Below are 17,623 nucleotides of genomic sequence, written 5' to 3' on the forward strand. Positions count from 1 at the left end.
CGTGGGGAGGGGAGAGATGGGGAGAGCATATAGTTACCATGGGAAAACTGGTAATTTACATTTTTAAAATCAGTTTTTGAGATAGGATTCACATACCATAAAATTCACCTTTGGAAAATGTAACTTCAGTGGCATTTAGTACATCCACAAGATTGTGCAACCACCACCATTAATCTAACCCATCGCATTTTCATCACCCCAAAGAGAAGCCCCCTAAACCATCGGCAATCGCTCCTCATTCCCTCCTCTCTCCAGCCCCTGGCAACCACTCATCTGCCTTCTGTCTCTATGGATTTGCCTTTTCTCAACATTTCATACACATGAACTAGTACAACATGTGACCTATGTGCCTGGCTCCTTTCACTCAGCATAACGTTATCCAAGTTCACCCACGTGGTAGCGTGTGCCAGTCCTTCATTCCTTTTTATGGCTGCATAACATTCTATTGATGGATCTACCACACTCGTTTATCCATTCCTCAGTTCACGGACATTCGGGGTGTTGCCACCGGTAATTCACGTGTCTTGAGAGTTGATTTTGCGCCAGGCAGCACCAGGAGGAGTCACTCACCCCATTTCACAGATGAGGAGACAGGCTTGGAGAGCGTCAAGAATTTGCCCAAGACGAAGAGCTCGCTAGTGCGAGAGCCGGGGTTTCAACTCAGGCAGGCAGACCGCAGAGGTAACAAGATTCACAGGCTACAACACGAGAAAGGTACAAAAGGGGATTCCACGGATAGTCACCCTTTTCCCCGAGTTTTCAGTCACCCATTTCCCTCCTCTTAGAGACATCTACTCTGGCCACGCTGGGGATCCTTCCAGAGAAATTACTTACACCCCAACATGGAAGTAGCACAATTTACTGACTAATCTGTCCCATCGATTGGAAGTGTCACTTTTATGGTATACTAAAATCTTTTATGTATTTGAATTACTCTTTTCAGAACTGGCCTGGCTTTTTTGCCTATCTTTAATATTTGCCATTTCTCTAGAAGTCTTTTTATCCTCTTACTCAGTTTCAAAAATTTCCTCCTTTCCTTCTTTCCCTTAAGGCATCATCCACTACATTCGTTCACTCTGGTATTATTTGTAGTGTCGTCTTCAGATGGGACAAACTACCTGGCGTCCTCAAAAGATAAATTCAAGAGAAAAAAAGAAAAAGAAAGCAAGACCAGACATGAAGGGAGAACTTATAGATTAAGTAAGCCTTCAGAGACCTGACAATCAAATGCAAAGCGTGGACCTAATTCAGATCTAACTCAAACCCTTACAAACAATGTTTATGACACGTAGGAGACATCTGCGAATTTGAGGGCTGACTGGATATTTAATGTCACTAATCTTAAGGAATAAAAGTCTTATATTTTCAATATACCTACCAAAAACGTACAGGTGAAATTATACGATTTCTAGGATGTGCCTCAAAATGCTATGGAATGGGGGAAACAGGTAAGGGTACAGAAGAATCACGACAGCCATCAGCTGAGCTGATAGACATTAAAGCCGGATGCGTTCGTGGGCGGACGATGAACAACGCAGCATTGTGTCTGCTTCTGCATGTTTAAAATCTCTGAGAATTGTTTAAAAACAAGAAGACACTCTGGAAAACGTTTTGGCGCTTTCGCCAAGGGTAAACATAGAACTCCCGTATGATCCAACAACTCCACTCCTACCTATACATCTAAAAGAACTGAAAGGAGGGAACTGAACAAACATTTGTACACAATATTCACAGCAGCATGAGTCACAACAGGCAAAAGCCGGAAGCAACCCAAGTGTCCAGCCACAGACGAGCAGATAAATAAAACGTGGTACATGCACACGATGGAATGCTATTCAGCCATGAACAGGACTGACTTTTTGCTGCATGCTACAACACGGATGAACCTTGAAAACATTATGTTCAGTGAAATAAGCCAGACACACCAGGACAAATATTGTATGATTCTGCTTATATGAGGTACCTAGAATAGACAAATTCAGAGAGACGGGAAGTAGAATAGATGCGACTAGAGGCTGGGGGAAGGGAGATGGCGCTGTCATTGTCTAAAGCTTACAGGGCTTTTGTTGAAGACGATGAAAAGATTTTGGTTCCAGACAGTGGAGATGGCTGCACCACCTCGTGAATGCACTTAATGCCACTGAACTGTGCACCCATGAATGGTTAAAATGGTCAATATCATTTATGTGTACTTTACCACAATCAAAAAAAAGAGGAATAAGTGAGTTCAAATTTCAATTCCTCCTTCTCTGCGCCTCAGTTTCACCATCTATAAAATGATTAATTGTAATCGTCCATCCTCGGAGCTTAGTGCAGGGTAAGCACCCAGGAGGAAACACGAGTACCACTACCACAGCATCAGCAAAGGATTCTTGTGAGGATCAACTAGGTTGGTGTACGTGAAAGCATGTCTTAACCGGAAGCTGCTAGGCAGGCATACCTCCTTGTACTGTGCCTCGCAGATTTTTTTGCATTTTTTACAAGACCCTCCATCAGCAAAAAAACTACAACGCGCCGAAGGCTCAGAGGACCGTCACCTGTTTTGAGCAATAAACTATTTTTTAATTAAGGTACGTACACTGTTTTTGTAGACATAATGCTACGGCACACTTACCAGACTACAGTCTAGTGGAAACGTAACTTTTATATGCACCGGGAAACCCAAAACATCCTGTGACTCGCTTTATCGCGGTGGTCTGGAACAGAACCCGCAATATCTCCGAGGTCTGCCTGTACAGATCTTAACAAACATTGGGTCTTATGGTTTCCCAGGGCCGTGGAACTGGTCAGAAGAAGGATAATGCTTTCCAACCGATATGCCACATGGGCCAACAGAACATACGGCTTCCTCTATTCTATCAAGAGATATTATTAGGAAAAGAAAGCATCAAACTTAGAGAACTGTCTTTTACCAAGATGTTGACACACGCCCAGACAACTGCTCAACATCAGTGCTCAAGACATAACGGATATTCCTTTCTTTCCTTTTAGGCCACTACTTTTCTTACTAAAAGTTTACTTTATTTTCAAAAGATAGAACATGGAAGCTTATGGAATTTCTCAAGCACATACGGAGCCTCCTGCCAAATACTACAGTTCAGTTCACGTCTTTAATCTCATTTTGAGGCAGCGATTCGAAATGCGTGAGGAAGGACACCACTTGGTTCCCTTTTTCCACTATTACCCACGAAAGGAGGACAGGACCGTGACTACTGAGTTACGATGATTATTACACTATTAGGACGAAGAAGGGGCTTTTCAACTCAGGGTTCCATTTACCTCTGCTTTACAACAGCGGTGAGTGTAGCTTCAAACAATCGTCAGTCCAAGTTCTTCACTCCGTTCTTGGATTTTGCTAAAAAGATTCAAGGGAGAAGGAAAGTTCTCCCGGAGCAAGACTGCCTTCCAAACTCTGTCAGAGAGAAGGAAATAAGAAAGAAGACACGTGTGCTTGAAACCCATCCTCACGTTTCCCATTGATTCAAGCCCTGTGATGCTAAGATACAATGAGACTCAAAGGAAGTTTCCACTCTTCTGGAAATCACAAGCTGTATTACAATCCTTTCTTCCAGAGATGAGAGGGAAGAAAAGAAGCTCCCTTCTACACATTTATTTCTGTGTCTGTCTGTTTCACGTGGGGCTCCTAACCAGACTGTCGATATAGGCGAGAAAACTGTTCACAGTCATATAAGCCTTAGCACCTAACTCCATTTCACAAACAAACACAAAGGATTGATTGATTTATGCAGTTTTTGCAGTTTTCAGGTCTACTGAATTTTCCAGAATAGTAATCACCCCATGGACCAACCTGTACTTTGTTCTCTTTGGAAACCTACTAAGTGCCGTTCCCTATCACGGAAACTCTACCACTGAGGCAACACAGCCCACCTAGATCAGTCTGTGTCCGCAGTATTTGCGTTCACGGCACAAGTAACCCCCTATTGCTTTATTGTTACTCAAGTCACGCCCAAATACTCACATACGGAAATGTAAATACATATTACTTTATTCTAAACTACTTTGTTTCATTTCTTCTTTCTATTGTAGTTAGAGCATTACGTTGACTTTTCGCTCTCAAAATTACGTACGGAAGCAGGTTGCACCTATCTACGAATTTCACTGCAGGAGAGTAAAGGGGTACAGCACACAAACTATTTGCTATAAAATGGGAAAATGGAGCGAGACAGGGTTGAGGACCAGAGTTCCACAGGGTGAATGCAGATTTCCGAAAGAAGACTGAATTAACTTTTGCTTTCCTTTGTCAAAGGAACTCTGAAAGCAATGAAACGAGTCCCAGGCATCTGCTGTCCAACTGGGACACAGTCTTGCCACCTATTCAAACGCTTCTTGGGAGCCCAATTTTTTTGTGTGTGAGCCTGTCTCCCCGCGTAGAAAGAAGACTCCTCGAAAATGGAAATCACAGACCACACAGCAGGTCCCCGTGTGGGCATTTTGCCGCTCCCCTTCTTCAACCCCACCTACTAACCACCTACACTCCCCTTCTGCCTGTTTCCCCATCTTGAAAACACATACAAGGCAGCAAAACAGAGCAAAGGTCTCCACAAACAAGGCCTAACTGAAACGAGACGTGGCCGGAACTTCTGCATCCCTGATAAGCCAGCCCAGTCCTGAACGCTGAGGGGTCATCGGTACGTACACGTTGACTGAAGTAGTTTCAATTCAATTCTTTCACTTCGCAGTTTAGTTTCCGTCCTCACACAACTGATGCCATCAAATGCAGTCAGTGCCGAAGTTCCAGTTCAAATTTTAAAAGGACACTTGATGGAAAAGGGCCTGTGAACTTCACTTAATGCTAGGAGTCCCAGGGAAAAGGAATATTTGAGCTGACTTCTCTAGGATGACGTAGGATTAACTGAGGTTAACTCAGTGTATCTGAAGCATGGAAAGTGCGGGCACGAGGGGCACAAGATGGGGCTGGAGAAGCGGAGAGGATTCTCCACCACGCGGACTCTTCAAGGCCAGGGTCGAGAGTGGGTTTTCATTCTTAAAACAACCTTGCTGAGTGATGTTTCTGAGCAACGTTCCAACTTGCCTATTAAAAAGATTTCCTGTGTGAAGAATGGATTGGAAGGAGACGAGAGGAGACACACGGACACTAGTTAGGACCCGAAACGCAAAAGGTCAGGCAAGTTCTGTATGAGCATGCTTGAGGGAAAGAAGGTGACAGATTCCAAGATACTCAGGAGATAAAAACGAAGGGGACTTCACGAGGTAGGAGACGGAGGAAAAGGAAGGTCTCAAGGAATAAAAAAGCCTTCACCGCACAAAGGAGCAAAGTCTCACAAGGCATCATTTCAACGTGTAGAGCAAGACGTCTCATTTCATTCGAGACCTGTTAGGAAGCAACGGATGCCCTCTGTGATTGCTGGAAACAATATAACCAACGTTTCTGGCGGCAAGTTCTGCGACGCTGGAGCTGGAGCTGGAGCTGGAGCTGGAGCTGGAGCGTTTTCTCACTCAGACTTAGCGCTGATTACTCACACGCTCCGTGCCAAAACAACACAGCTGGAGGGACTGAGCGGGACTCCACTGGGGCAATCAAGGGGAGTCCCCAACACTGACAGTCGGCAGTCCCTCTGCACTCTACCCGGGCAGCGATGGCCAGAGCCTCGCTTTTAAAAGGATGGGGAGAAATCAGAACATCACACACCGGCCCACTCAGCTACAGCGGGCGGCGCAGCCGGAGGGTCAATGCCTCCTAGCCAGGGGCCGACGGGCCAAGCGCGCGGCGGCGGCGGCAACAGTGACCGGCAGAGCCCACAGGAGACGAGGCCCAGGCCCAGGAGCCAAGAGCCGGCAGGGCCAGGCCCAGGGGACAAGACGTATTACCTTTCGGGGATGTGGTTTCCGCCCCGCCTCCTGGACGTGCCAAGTCTGGAAAAGACGCGCCCCTGGCCCCGGCCGCCGCGGGCGTGATGCCATCGGCTCACGTGGGCCCCAACAGGCCCACCACCCAACGCCAACAGCGCCAAAGCCGCCACTCCAGCGCCCTCGCTGCCGGAAAAACAGCCCGGCCCGCAAGCGCCCGCGCAGCAGCCCGCTCGGCGCCCAGCAGCCTTCCAACCGCGCATGCGCCACCGCCCGTCCCCAGGACGTCACCGCGCCGGAGGCCTGAGATGCTCCGCTAGGAAACAGGACTCTGCTGGCTACGGCGCCCTCTCTCGCCGCAGGCCGCTAGCACAGCTCATGCAGACGGGGGCGTGTACGCCATCGCCTGCAGATTTCCAGCAGTCCAGGACCGGGAAGGAACAGTCAAGTCCCACTCCCCCAGTTCCTTGTGTGGTTCTTCCAGATATCTTCCAAGAGCTCACATTCACACATCGTATACTGTATACAAACGCTTCTTTCTACCTCTATGCATATCCTCTGTTTTACAGAAAAGCAGCGTACTATACCTAGTCTACAATATACCTCGGACAGTGCATTTCCCAGTCAATTGAGGCATACGTCCGTTCTATTCTTGTTAATGGCTTCATAGTATTCCAGTGATTATAAGTACCATAATTTACATAACCAGGACACTGTCCAGGGGCTTTTAGTTGTGTTCAGTTTCTTTGTCCTCTGTTAACAGACAGGCTGCAATGTAAACATCCTCATGCATGTAGACAACTATATCGCAAGTCCCAGAAGTAGAACTGCTGGAAAGAAGGATATGCAAACTGAAAATCTGGAAAAGTACTGTCGAATCACCCTCCAAACACACTGTAGCAACCTACACTCCCCACTTAGAGTGAAACTTGGATTGGCTTCCTATCCTGTGACAGGTATCACGCTAGAGCTTGACAGCATGTATTTACCTCTTAGAAAACTCCAAACGAGAACCGAGAGAGAGAAGAGTGCAGCTCAAAGCTACGATTTCCACACAGAATCAAGCACAGGGAGCTGTACCTGTGAGAAAAACTCTAAACTCTGCTACAAGTCGAACAGCAAACGACAGCATGTTCTACAGCACGTCTGAAGGCAGAACAGGGCACTCAATTCCAGATTACACCGTAGGCGATCAGAACAGTGAGTGCTTTCTGTTATTTTTAGTTTTTAGTTTCTAATTTCTGAAAGTATCTTACCTACGCTGTCGGTAACCTTCACAACCATTTGACAACGGGGTGAACTGAGGGTCAGAAAGGTCCGCGGTCTGCAGTGAGTGAATGAATGAGTGAATGAATGAACGAAGCGGTAAAAAGATCACTCGCTTTAACATTTCTGGGACAGTCAGTGTCTAACCAAGTTCAAATCCACAAACATTTACTATTCGGAAAACCTCCGCAGAATTGAAAACGGGTCCATATTAGTGAATTGCTCTTTGGACAAAGTACGGACATAAGTCAGCACAGCACAGTTTGCAAACTTCCAATGAGGCACATTCAGACTTGGTGCTAAGTCACAAGATATTCCTTTGGACTCTATGTAAAAAAAAAAAAAAAAAAAAAAAAATTATCCAATAGGCGTGAAGTGGCCGACAAGCAGGAAGGGTCCAAACATCTGCAGACGTTGACAACATACGAAATGTGACATACATCTATCAGAAGCTCAAAAAGCTCTATAGGTCCTGCGCTTCCGACTTGCCGAAAGACTCAAGCTTGGGGTGGAAACAGACTCAGAGGGAGATGCCACAAGAAAATCCAGACCCAGGCATAACAGGGTGTCCAGAAAGTAGGGGGAACCAGCAAAGAGTAGGCCCTTGGAGTGGAGTCAGTCCACCGTGAGGTAAAAGAATGCCTGGATAGGCATGCAGGACACTGGAATGCAAGATACAGGAGCAAGGGATATCTGGAGCACCCAAGAGCTACATAGTTGACACTAACAAAACCTACCAGTGTCCGGGAGGGCCCCACGTACCACGTAGGCTTTGAGGGATTCCAGTCCTTAATTAAATCCAAAAGTGACAACGGGGAGAGAAAGGAAGAGCCTCAGGGCTAGGTGGACGGGGTATGTGCCAGCAAGACAAGTCTCAGTTATCCCCACGGGTACAAAATGCAGGAAGTGGGTCTCTGGGAGAAGACAATTCCCTATCTATAAACAAAAGGCGTTAGGTCAGGGTAGGGCTTGATGCTAAGTTCCAGAGCCTTGGACTAAAGCTCTTTAGCTTCTTCCTCCTACAGTTAAGATTCTTGTAGAGCTTAGGATCATGCTGAGCCTGCAAGCTCAAGTTCAATGGCTATACCTATGGAGAGAACGTGCTTACAGAGGCTGGGAACCAGGGAAGGCCTAACTAAGACTTTGCCTAAATAGAACTGAACGTTGCAACTGAATGTTTTCATATGTCAATTATTTTACTGCTACCAGAATTTGTCTTCCGACACTTCCCCCCATCTTACACCACCCACCCTAACCTGCAGTAGCTCTGGATTCCCTTGATTTCCACGGGAACGTAGAGAAAAGAGAGACCGGTCTGGCTTGCAGATATCCAGTCTATGCTCTTAGCCTCGTGTTATATACTAATGTCACGGAAGTAGGCTATCTGAGGTATGACGCTTAGGGAAAAAGACCTTCAGAAAACATTCAGTGAGCTCAAGCCATACATCTACACTGCAACAGCCTTCACAATTTCTTCTCAGATAAGCATCCCTCGCTATCACTCAAAAAACTCAGATCACATAATAGGAAAAACAGGCCTATAAATGAAGTATGCGTCTTTGGAGGTCCCATCGAGGAGCTAGCTTCTCGTGGGCTCTTGGCGCCTTGTAGCACACACCTCCCACTCGCCGACACTAGAAAAGGCCCCAGATGGGTCCATTTAGGCACACTAAACGCTTACCTCCAAGGAAAACGACCAGATCCAAAGATTTCCTCCCCAAACAAATCATCGACCACTCAGGCCTCACTCACTGTCTCGCAGTCACAAGACTGGTCAGTGAGAACAATACCGACCAGGCGAACAAATACAGAGGCACCCAGGCCAGGTCGGGGGGACTGCAGACATCTGCTCCTCAGGTGTGGGTGCACAGTGTAACTCACCACAGGGCCTTTTCACCGACCGCTTTCTAAGTTTCTCCACAAAACCCATCAGGTCAAGTTAGCCCACGATGCTTCAAAACGCGCAATCGTCAGGGGAACAACATGCAATCTGTCTTCCAATTTTGGATTCCTTAAAAACGCGACCAGGAAAGACACATGGAGACAGAACCAGAGCATCTGAATCTGAAAACAATCTCCGCTCAACAAACATACCGATGCACGACGTAAATGACGTCACATGACATCAAGCAAAGGGAGAAAAAGATATTGAGGGTTATTCTCTTTCGTGTACAGAATTCACGGCAGTTGCAGGATCCCCTAGCTACGTTAATAAATACGTATTGAACTCTCTGTTCTGCTACTACAAAAGGAGGCCCACGTGTGGCAAGGTAGTTCTCAAGAAACCGAAAACTCCACAGGCACCTCTCTTTTCCTGTACCTTGCACCTTGCCTCTTCCCTACTCTCCACGAATCTCCTCTTCCTTCTCGAACTGTTTTCCTCTTCACTTTGCCCGGCCTTGCGCCCGAGCACGGCCGACAGAGAATCCCAGAGGCCCGACACTCTACAGTGCCTGTTCCCGAGAGGGAGGAGGCTACAGTAACTGCCACACTGGATACGCTTCGCTGAGAAGGAAAGGCCAAAGTACCTCGCATGCCTCTCCCGTATACGAGAGCCAGATGGCAGCAGGCCTCTGTGGCCCAAGGAGCCAGAGGTAGCAAATGATGGGAAAGAGAATTGCAACCAAAGGCTGCAAGAGGAAAGGCCTGCAATCAGCTGTGTCATCTAGCTCTCTGGTATTTGCTTCGAATGGGCAGAGTCCATTTTGAGAAGCACCAGGCACTGAAAAGAAGACCCCTGCTGCTGGAGGTGGACAGGAAGTAACGTCCAGGAGGGTAAGATGCAAGATCAAGGCCGGTGCCAGAGACAACGCCTACAACGAAGAACACAAAAAAGGAGAGCAGAAGAGAGATGCAAGTCCAACCTGGCCTGGCCCGGCCCGGCCCGGCCCGGCCCGGCCCGGCCCACCCCAAGGAAGGCAGGATTCAAGGAGAAGGAACTAAAAGAGAAGAGCCTTCAACCACATCATTCCCCACAAGGGGCACTCAACAAACCTCACCCTACTCTTGACCCAAGTTACACAAAGAGCTCCTGAATTCACCCTTCCTTTGCTCCTTAAAAGCAGCAGTAAGTTCACTACTTAGATCCACTCGTAAGATTTCAGAACAACTGGAACAGGTCCACCTAGATGTCCCTTGCCCTCCTCTCTAAGGATATCAATTAACTGTACATATAATAACAAATGGACAATATACATGAAAAAGTAGGAAGTGTAGAAGACAAACAACTATGAATTCATTCTACCAATGAACATCTGTAAGAAACGTTGAGCTATTTCCTGCCGGAAGAGCCCGGGGCAGCAAGACGATCGCATCTGTCTCGTGGGATGGCACCTCCCCAGACCTCAGCCACAGAGGTGCTGTTGGAGCTCTCCCACCACCCCCTCCACCCAATCCCGTCTTCTCGGGGGGAATCTGACCTCCCTATTGGCTATCTCCTACCTGCTTTGTGACATCATTCTCCCCCTAAACCTACCACCACCTGGTAGAATCTTGGGGTTTCCATGGAGTTGTCTGTAAATAAATTTGAATCCTCGCAAGTGACCAGTGTGACCAGTGGCCTTCGTACTGGACACATCGCTCTTTGGCTGCAGCCACTCAGACGTCCTCTAGTAGCATCTCTCTCATCCCCTGGATCTGCAGTTGATGCTTCCTCTTCTTCTCTGACCATGTCAGGTAAGGAAAGAAACCAGGAAATGGTTTTCATTATGTATTTTTGCCCCGATATTGACTAGCAGATTCAAAAATGGCAGAGAATAATGGGGGGAAAGTAGTGAACTAGGAACCTGGGGACGTAACTCCCGTCTTGACTTGGACTCTTGCGAGCTGTGTGACTTTGGGCAAGTCCTTGGCTCTCTCACAAACGCTGTTTTCTCCTCATCTGTCACATCAGGATATCACAGCGCTTGTCCCCTCTGCTCCCTTTCTTCTCTGATGTTGAGTCTTAAAGGGCACCCACCTAGGCATGCAATCAGAGACCTCTGGAGAGTGTTTCCACAGCAACAGAGAGAAATCCTAGGTGATGCAGAAAACTAGCAATGTATACCGAGAGGTTTCACCTCTGATGGTCTCCCTCCACTGCCACTTCGACTGTACGATGTTACATTTAGGGCTGTTCAAAAAGCAATGTTCGCATGTTTTGGAGTTTTCTACCTGAACGAGCTGGAAAGAGAAAACGGGGAGAGAGGATGGAGAGGACTGGGCTATAGGGGAGGCAAGTATTCAAAGGTCAGGAGGTTGAGGACTGCTGTCATCAGCACAGGCCAACAGGAACCCAGAGGGGGAGAAACTGGAAGAAAGGGGAGGCAGAAGGACGAGGAGCTCGCAGGGAAAACGAGGGAGTTGGGCGTGGAATGTTGAAGGGAACCCACGATCTTAAATCAAAGCAGAAAGAGCACACAGTTGAAGTCTGCTCAGAGCAGGGTAAAGCCCAGTTGAGCAGAGCAGACGCTTACATTCACAGACTAGGACGGAGAGTAGGGGCAGAACAGGGAATCGCTAGGAAAAGCAGCTTCTCAGAAGAGTCCCCCTCACTTGTTCGTTTGTTTCTGCTGCCTCTCTGAACACCGATGGCACTTGTCAGTTTTGAATACGAACATTTTAGAGATGTTTTTAGACATGACGCTCCCTATCATCGAGACACTAATAAAAGTGGCTGTCCAGAGGCCGGGGCTAGGAGAATTTGCAGTTTTGATTCCATTCTCATTTTTAAACGATGTAGATGTTTTGCCTATTCAAAAGAAAATTGAAGCTTTGCTAAAAACTGATACCCCCTAACTTGAATCAGAAGCATTAATTCCTTTGTGTGACAAGCAGGTTCCAAGTCAAGGCTGCTTTTCATCTGGACGGCTGTTTTCTTCCTCACACGGAGAGCACACTGAGAAACAGCCGTCATCTGCTTCTAGACCTTAGCTACCGAAGAAGAAAAAGAAAAAGTCAACTCCCACAACTATCTAAAACAGTTTTGTGGAGTCCTTTGGGTTTTCCTACATTCAATAATTTTTTAATTGGATTCTAGGGATGACGGTGTTTTTAGGCTTTGGGGATGACACCTTCCTGGATGTTGAAGGTGATTCTTATCGAGGTTTGCAGGGGCAATATGAAAACCTTCATGACACCTTTTAACTACCCTCTTCTGCTTCTATGCGGTTGGAGCACGAGAAACATACGTTTAATTGAAACGTCTATTTCTGCTAGGCTTAGTAGCTGGTACTTGCTGGGTCACAGTCAGAGAAATAAGAATGAGCACAATAATGGAATTCCTTTACACTTAGGATGTTGCTCTCTGCTTTGTACCAGCTCTTACCGAAACAGCTCTCTACGTATATTGTGGCTACCTATACGGTCTCCTTTATAGCACTTTGCTGCCTTTTTAAGCCATTTTTTACCGTTCGTTATGTCTTCTCTGTCTCTATGTGCTGCCTAGGAATTCATTCGAAATCACCTTCTACTGTGGGCTGTTGTTTTGGCAAGTAGTATTCACTACAATAGAGCCGGCGATATTCACTTTCATAATACTGCATGGATGGTACAGAACTTCATTTATTAGTAAACTTCTTAGGCTCTGATGCCTGCTACATGCCTCGGTTTTCCATCATACCTGTATATGTCTTTTTAGTCCTGTGATACACCTTTTTCATGATTTTTCTCTTTGTTTTTACAGAACTTACCATATCTTCCTCCATATTACACTTACGCAATATATCACTTTTATTCACGTATGAATTATTACCCTCATGATTATCGCTTTTCTTATTATAACTGCTCTACAGAAGAGTAAGCTGAAGTTCAGAGAGTTTAAATCACTTTTTTCTTTCAAAAAGCACTTTTTGAGACACTCACTCACAGGCAGTCATTTGGAGGTAGGAACAGAAACCAGGCTTGAAGAGGGTAAGAATGACCCGTGACATCTACCACCTGGACTCAGTAAGCTGTGAACTCCAGGTAACGTCTGAACTGCACAGGCAAAATGAGACCCTCAAGGTCAAAGTGTTACGTGACAGCTGCTCTGTCTTCCAAAGGACAAAGAAAATGCCTCTAGTAGAAGTTCGACTTCTCCCGGTTTCCGGTAGTGGAATGGTCAGAGCAGAGCCCTGGCAAGGAAGTCAGGATACTCAGGCTCTGTAACCTGGTAACGATGCTAAACAAAACGGGAGAACTTGAACGATTCGATCTGACCTCTCTGAGCCTCAGTTTCCTCACTCGTACAATGAGAATCTTAGAACAGAAGCCCCAAAATGCTTCCATTGGAGCAAAGAGTACACGAGTCGGGACTAGCGCAGGCTCAAGGGAAAGATGGGCAGGGAGAAGGTGCCTTCCAGCCTAGAGAACAAGGTGTGAACCGCACCACGTGGGGCTTCTGCACATCTCTGCCCAACCCGGGAGCACAGGCAGTGACACAGAAGAGAACCAAACTGCTCCAGCACGTGCGACCGCCATAAACGGTTGGATTTGGGGTATCTCAGTGAGTATTGGTATATGAGAGGCTGTCTCATAGCAAGAACCTTAAGATAATGCTGTTCCTCTAGCATAGTGAGAGGTCATCAACCCCACTGATGTTTTCATCACCCTCTTGTTCCCTACAGAAAATTTCCAAAATCCACCTTTCCTTGGAACTCCCAACTCGCTGCAGCTCTCTCTTCCTGTGGTGAGCAATGCAGCTTCCCTAACGGGAAGTGCCTGCAGTTTCTCCAGAGTCTCTGCTCCAGCCGTCAGTTCGGCACGGCTGCTGCCATCAGCCTCGGCCACCTCTTTCCAGCCACTCATGGGGAGTGCCTACCTTTACCAACATTCTAGCACAACCATGTTGTCTGCAGTGACTGGCCAGAGCCACATCTCCACGTCAGCTGCTTCCTATCCAGGTCTCTGGCAGTGGGATATCACAGGAGGCACTGAGAAGGAGTCTTCTTCACTCGGAGACCTCACTGTGGCTCTCACTGACCAGGACACAGCTGTTTCTTCCATGTCCATGGCAGCCCGGTATGACAGAACACCTGATGCCAATAACGTGGTCCCTCTGTATCCATCACTTTCTGCCAGGCTCGTTCAGAGAACACCACCTCAGATTCCAAATCAGGCACACAGCCTGGCGCTTCCCTACCGGGAAGGAAGCCAGGTGTATTACTATACTCCCGGCACCCTGGGGCCTCTACTGTCTGGCCAACTCGGCCCCTGCCTGCCATCCTGTGGCTCCGTGTCCTACACAGGAGCTGGGGCCTCCGCCCTTCAACCAGAAATGGTGATGGTACTAAAGCAGGTTCAGCCCACAAATGTCCTACCACCAGCCTCCTCCTCTGGCATCTACTACGCTGCGTCTGCTCAACCCGTCACAGAAACAAGATTTCAAGGTGAGTACAGACAGCAGGAAGGGAGAGGAATGAGGTCCACATTCCAAAACAGGGTCAACTCGGCAGCTGGGAAGTGCTGAGTCCACAGACAGGGAGAATTGAAGTCCGGAGGCTTTCATAAGCACTACCCGCGCTCAGTACTACTCCCTACTTCAGACTCTACATAAGAACGCCCATTACTGGTGGGAAGGGGGGGACACTGTAACGGCCATCTACGCTACATGCGTGAGAACACCAAGAGCACACCAAGCGACACCAGAAGCCTCACTGCCCTAGCTGCTCAGTCCCCTGCACTATACCACGCTCAAATGGACTCCCTTCCCCGACCTACGGCTGTAGTCTCCTGGGAAGGCACTGGTGATAGCGCCAGGGTACCTTTCGCTCACCGCCTTCATTTACACCAGGAGTTGAGACCTCGTCTTCCCAGATCCTGTCCAAAGCAAACAGGCTAAGAATGCGCCCTTGCTGATGTATTTCAGCAGGAAGAGCTCCATTCCCTCTCCTAGTCCATGATGTGAAGTGTTCTTATTCTCTCAGGAAAGCGGAGAGAATTCTCTATAGGAGAATGCTAGCATTTGTAAAATGCTTCACAGTTTGAAAATCTCCTCTACTTTTTATTTGTCCGATAACAACCCTATGCAATACAAAGAAAACCAAGGAACAATGACATCAAATGATCACCAGTAAGAAACGGGACACTCGCCTCTTAATTCCCAGCACAGGACGCTGTCCATGACCCTTAAGAAGAGCGAGTAAAAATGTGCCCTGTCCGTTGTGGGAAGGTGCATGATTGCCGCCTTGGTGTCTAGGGGGAGCATCTCCCTTACCAGGGACTGACCTCTTCCCTCCTTCCTTTGCAGCGATGGAAACCTCCCTGGGCCTGGAGACTCCCCTGGGATTGCAACCCGCAAGCCAGACATTTTGTCTACAACAAACCCCAGAATTCCCCAAATCCTGCAGTAGCAGAAAGACCCAGCTACCGGAGGGGAACCCACCACCTGAGCTTGGGGACATTTCAATGAGGGCTCCAGACCAGAGTTCCAACAGTAACCTCCTGGCACTGTCTCCAGCTCCCAAGAAGTTGGAGGAGCTTACACCTAAGCTTGCAAAGCCTCCGGATGCCTACCAGATCCCAACGGAAAACCAAGATCCTCCACTACTCCCTTCAGAAATTCCTGATACGTACCAGCTCCTGGCCTGCACCGATCCCCTCGGCCAAGAGGACCAGCCTGCTTCTGAAAATGCTGATCTGGGAAAGAGCAGCCTGAGTCTCGAGGGCCAAGGGACACTGGAAGATGGCACTGAACCTGGCGGTGGCTTTGCAGACATCGCTACACTGGTGGGGGATATTCACCTTCCCCAGCTCTTCAATTCCTTGGAAGACCTTGATCCATCCAAAAGCCCCCAGGTGATCCAAGCCAAAGACACCAGAGCCATCGAGTGGATCCAGGTGCAGGAAAAGTCAAGTGTCACAAAGGCTGCCTCCGATCAAGCCAGGAAGAACAAACGTAAGGCCTCTGAGCCTATCGACGGTGCTCCCAAGGCCAGAATCCAGCCCAAGGACCCGGAGTGCCTGTCAGGGGGAGAAGTGGCTATTTGCAATGCTGCAGACAGCGACAGGGCTCCTGTGGACACGGCCAGCCATTCTAACAGCAAGCCTCAGAAGGCTGCATCCGGCAGGAGCAGCAAAACTAAGAGCCGTGGGCAGGAAAGGACCAAGAGGACCAGAGGAAACAACTCCAAGCAAGCTGAAGAGAGTGAGCTGCCAGGGAACAAAGTCAAGGCAGAAGAGAAGCCAACCCTGCCCAAGAGGAAGCGGAATCAACCCGAGCTGAGCCGAGAGACCTTCCAAAGGCCTCGAACCTCCCTAGGCATGCACTTGCTGGAGTCGGTGCAGGTGTTCCATGCTCTGGGCAGGAAGACTGATAAGAAAACTGGACTCTCTTCCTCCCGGGCCCTGGCAAACTGCAGCCACCCCAAAGACCCCCAGCCCGCCCCAGCTATCAAACCACGGCTGGATACCCCACGTGAGGGCCAAGGCCCTGAGGAAACTCAAGCCAAAGCCCAGGAACCAGAGGGCAGTGTCGCACAAGAGCGCCCACCTCCATCCCAGTCCGAGCTGCCACCTCCTGGGAAGGTCAAGTTGGTACCTTTGCCTTTTCTGACCGTGGACAGGCCTCAAGCTCGACCTGTTCCTCGGAGGCCGCCGGCTCTGGCCTCACATCGGCCCGCTGTGGCTGACCCTGCCCGGCCTGGTTCTACCCACTCAGCTCAACCGACTGCACTCAATTCAGCCCAGCCAGCTCCTGCATCTTTGACGGGTCCTGCCAGACCAGCTCGGCCAATTTCCACCAACCCCACCCGGCCTAGCGTCCCTCAGTCTGCTGCTGCCACGCCCGCACCCCACAAAACAGCATCTTGCACTTCTCTCCAGCGGGAGCCCGTTCCCACTCCTGTGACCAAGCTCCAGGACCCGCCCAGGCCTCAACCCCACTATCTGCTCCAAGACTTTAGCACGCAACGAATTCCATGGAGAAAACCCGACATCCCAGGGCCAGTGATATCAGAGCCCATCACAGCCGAACAGAGGCCAGAGCGGGACGCCATGAAGAGGCAGGCTCAACAAGAGCGTGAGCAGGCTGCCAAATACACCTCTTTGGGGAAAGTGCAGTATTTCATTGAGAGGGAAAGAGAAATGGAAATTGCTGACTACTACGGCTACGCAAGATAAGGCTGCTAGGACTGGTGGTGCGACTTTGGGTAGCAGTCTTTGCTCCATAGATAGATAGGTAGAGATGTCTCTATTTACTTTGATAGATTTTAAAACTTAAGACATCAATACGTTAAAGTACTAGAATTGATAGATGAGTAATAAAGAAGCCTTTTGAGTTTGGAGATGCCGTCAACTGTGGTTCTTCTTTGGTGGTGGTGGGGATCCAAGGCTTCACGAGAAAAAAGAAGTGAACTTGGACGGGAGGATGAAGGAAAAGGGATACGAACTGAGGAAAGAGGCAGCAACTGGGTCCAGGGCTAGGAAGGCCAAAGGGGGGGGGGGTTTCAGCAGCTGACAAAAAGCAGCAGGAGTGGGGGAAATGGCAGAAGTCAGAAGCAGGGTCTGACGTGAGGGTTAAAAGAAGAAAACCGGCATAGAGTTGAAGATGGCAGAAGATGAGTCTAGGTTG

General features: G+C 48.4%; 1 pseudogene; it reads left to right on the forward strand.

The window, feature by feature from the left end:
* The first annotated feature begins 10,624 nt into the window (after positions 1 to 10,624).
* LOC131412275 (uncharacterized protein C2orf78-like) lies at positions 10,625 to 17,369 on the forward strand (annotated as a pseudogene).
* Positions 17,370 to 17,623: the final 254 nt, after the last annotated feature.

Source organism: Diceros bicornis, chromosome 12, assembly GCF_020826845.1.
Source record: "Diceros bicornis minor isolate mBicDic1 chromosome 12, mDicBic1.mat.cur, whole genome shotgun sequence".
Taxonomy (NCBI): Eukaryota; Metazoa; Chordata; class Mammalia; order Perissodactyla; family Rhinocerotidae; genus Diceros; species Diceros bicornis.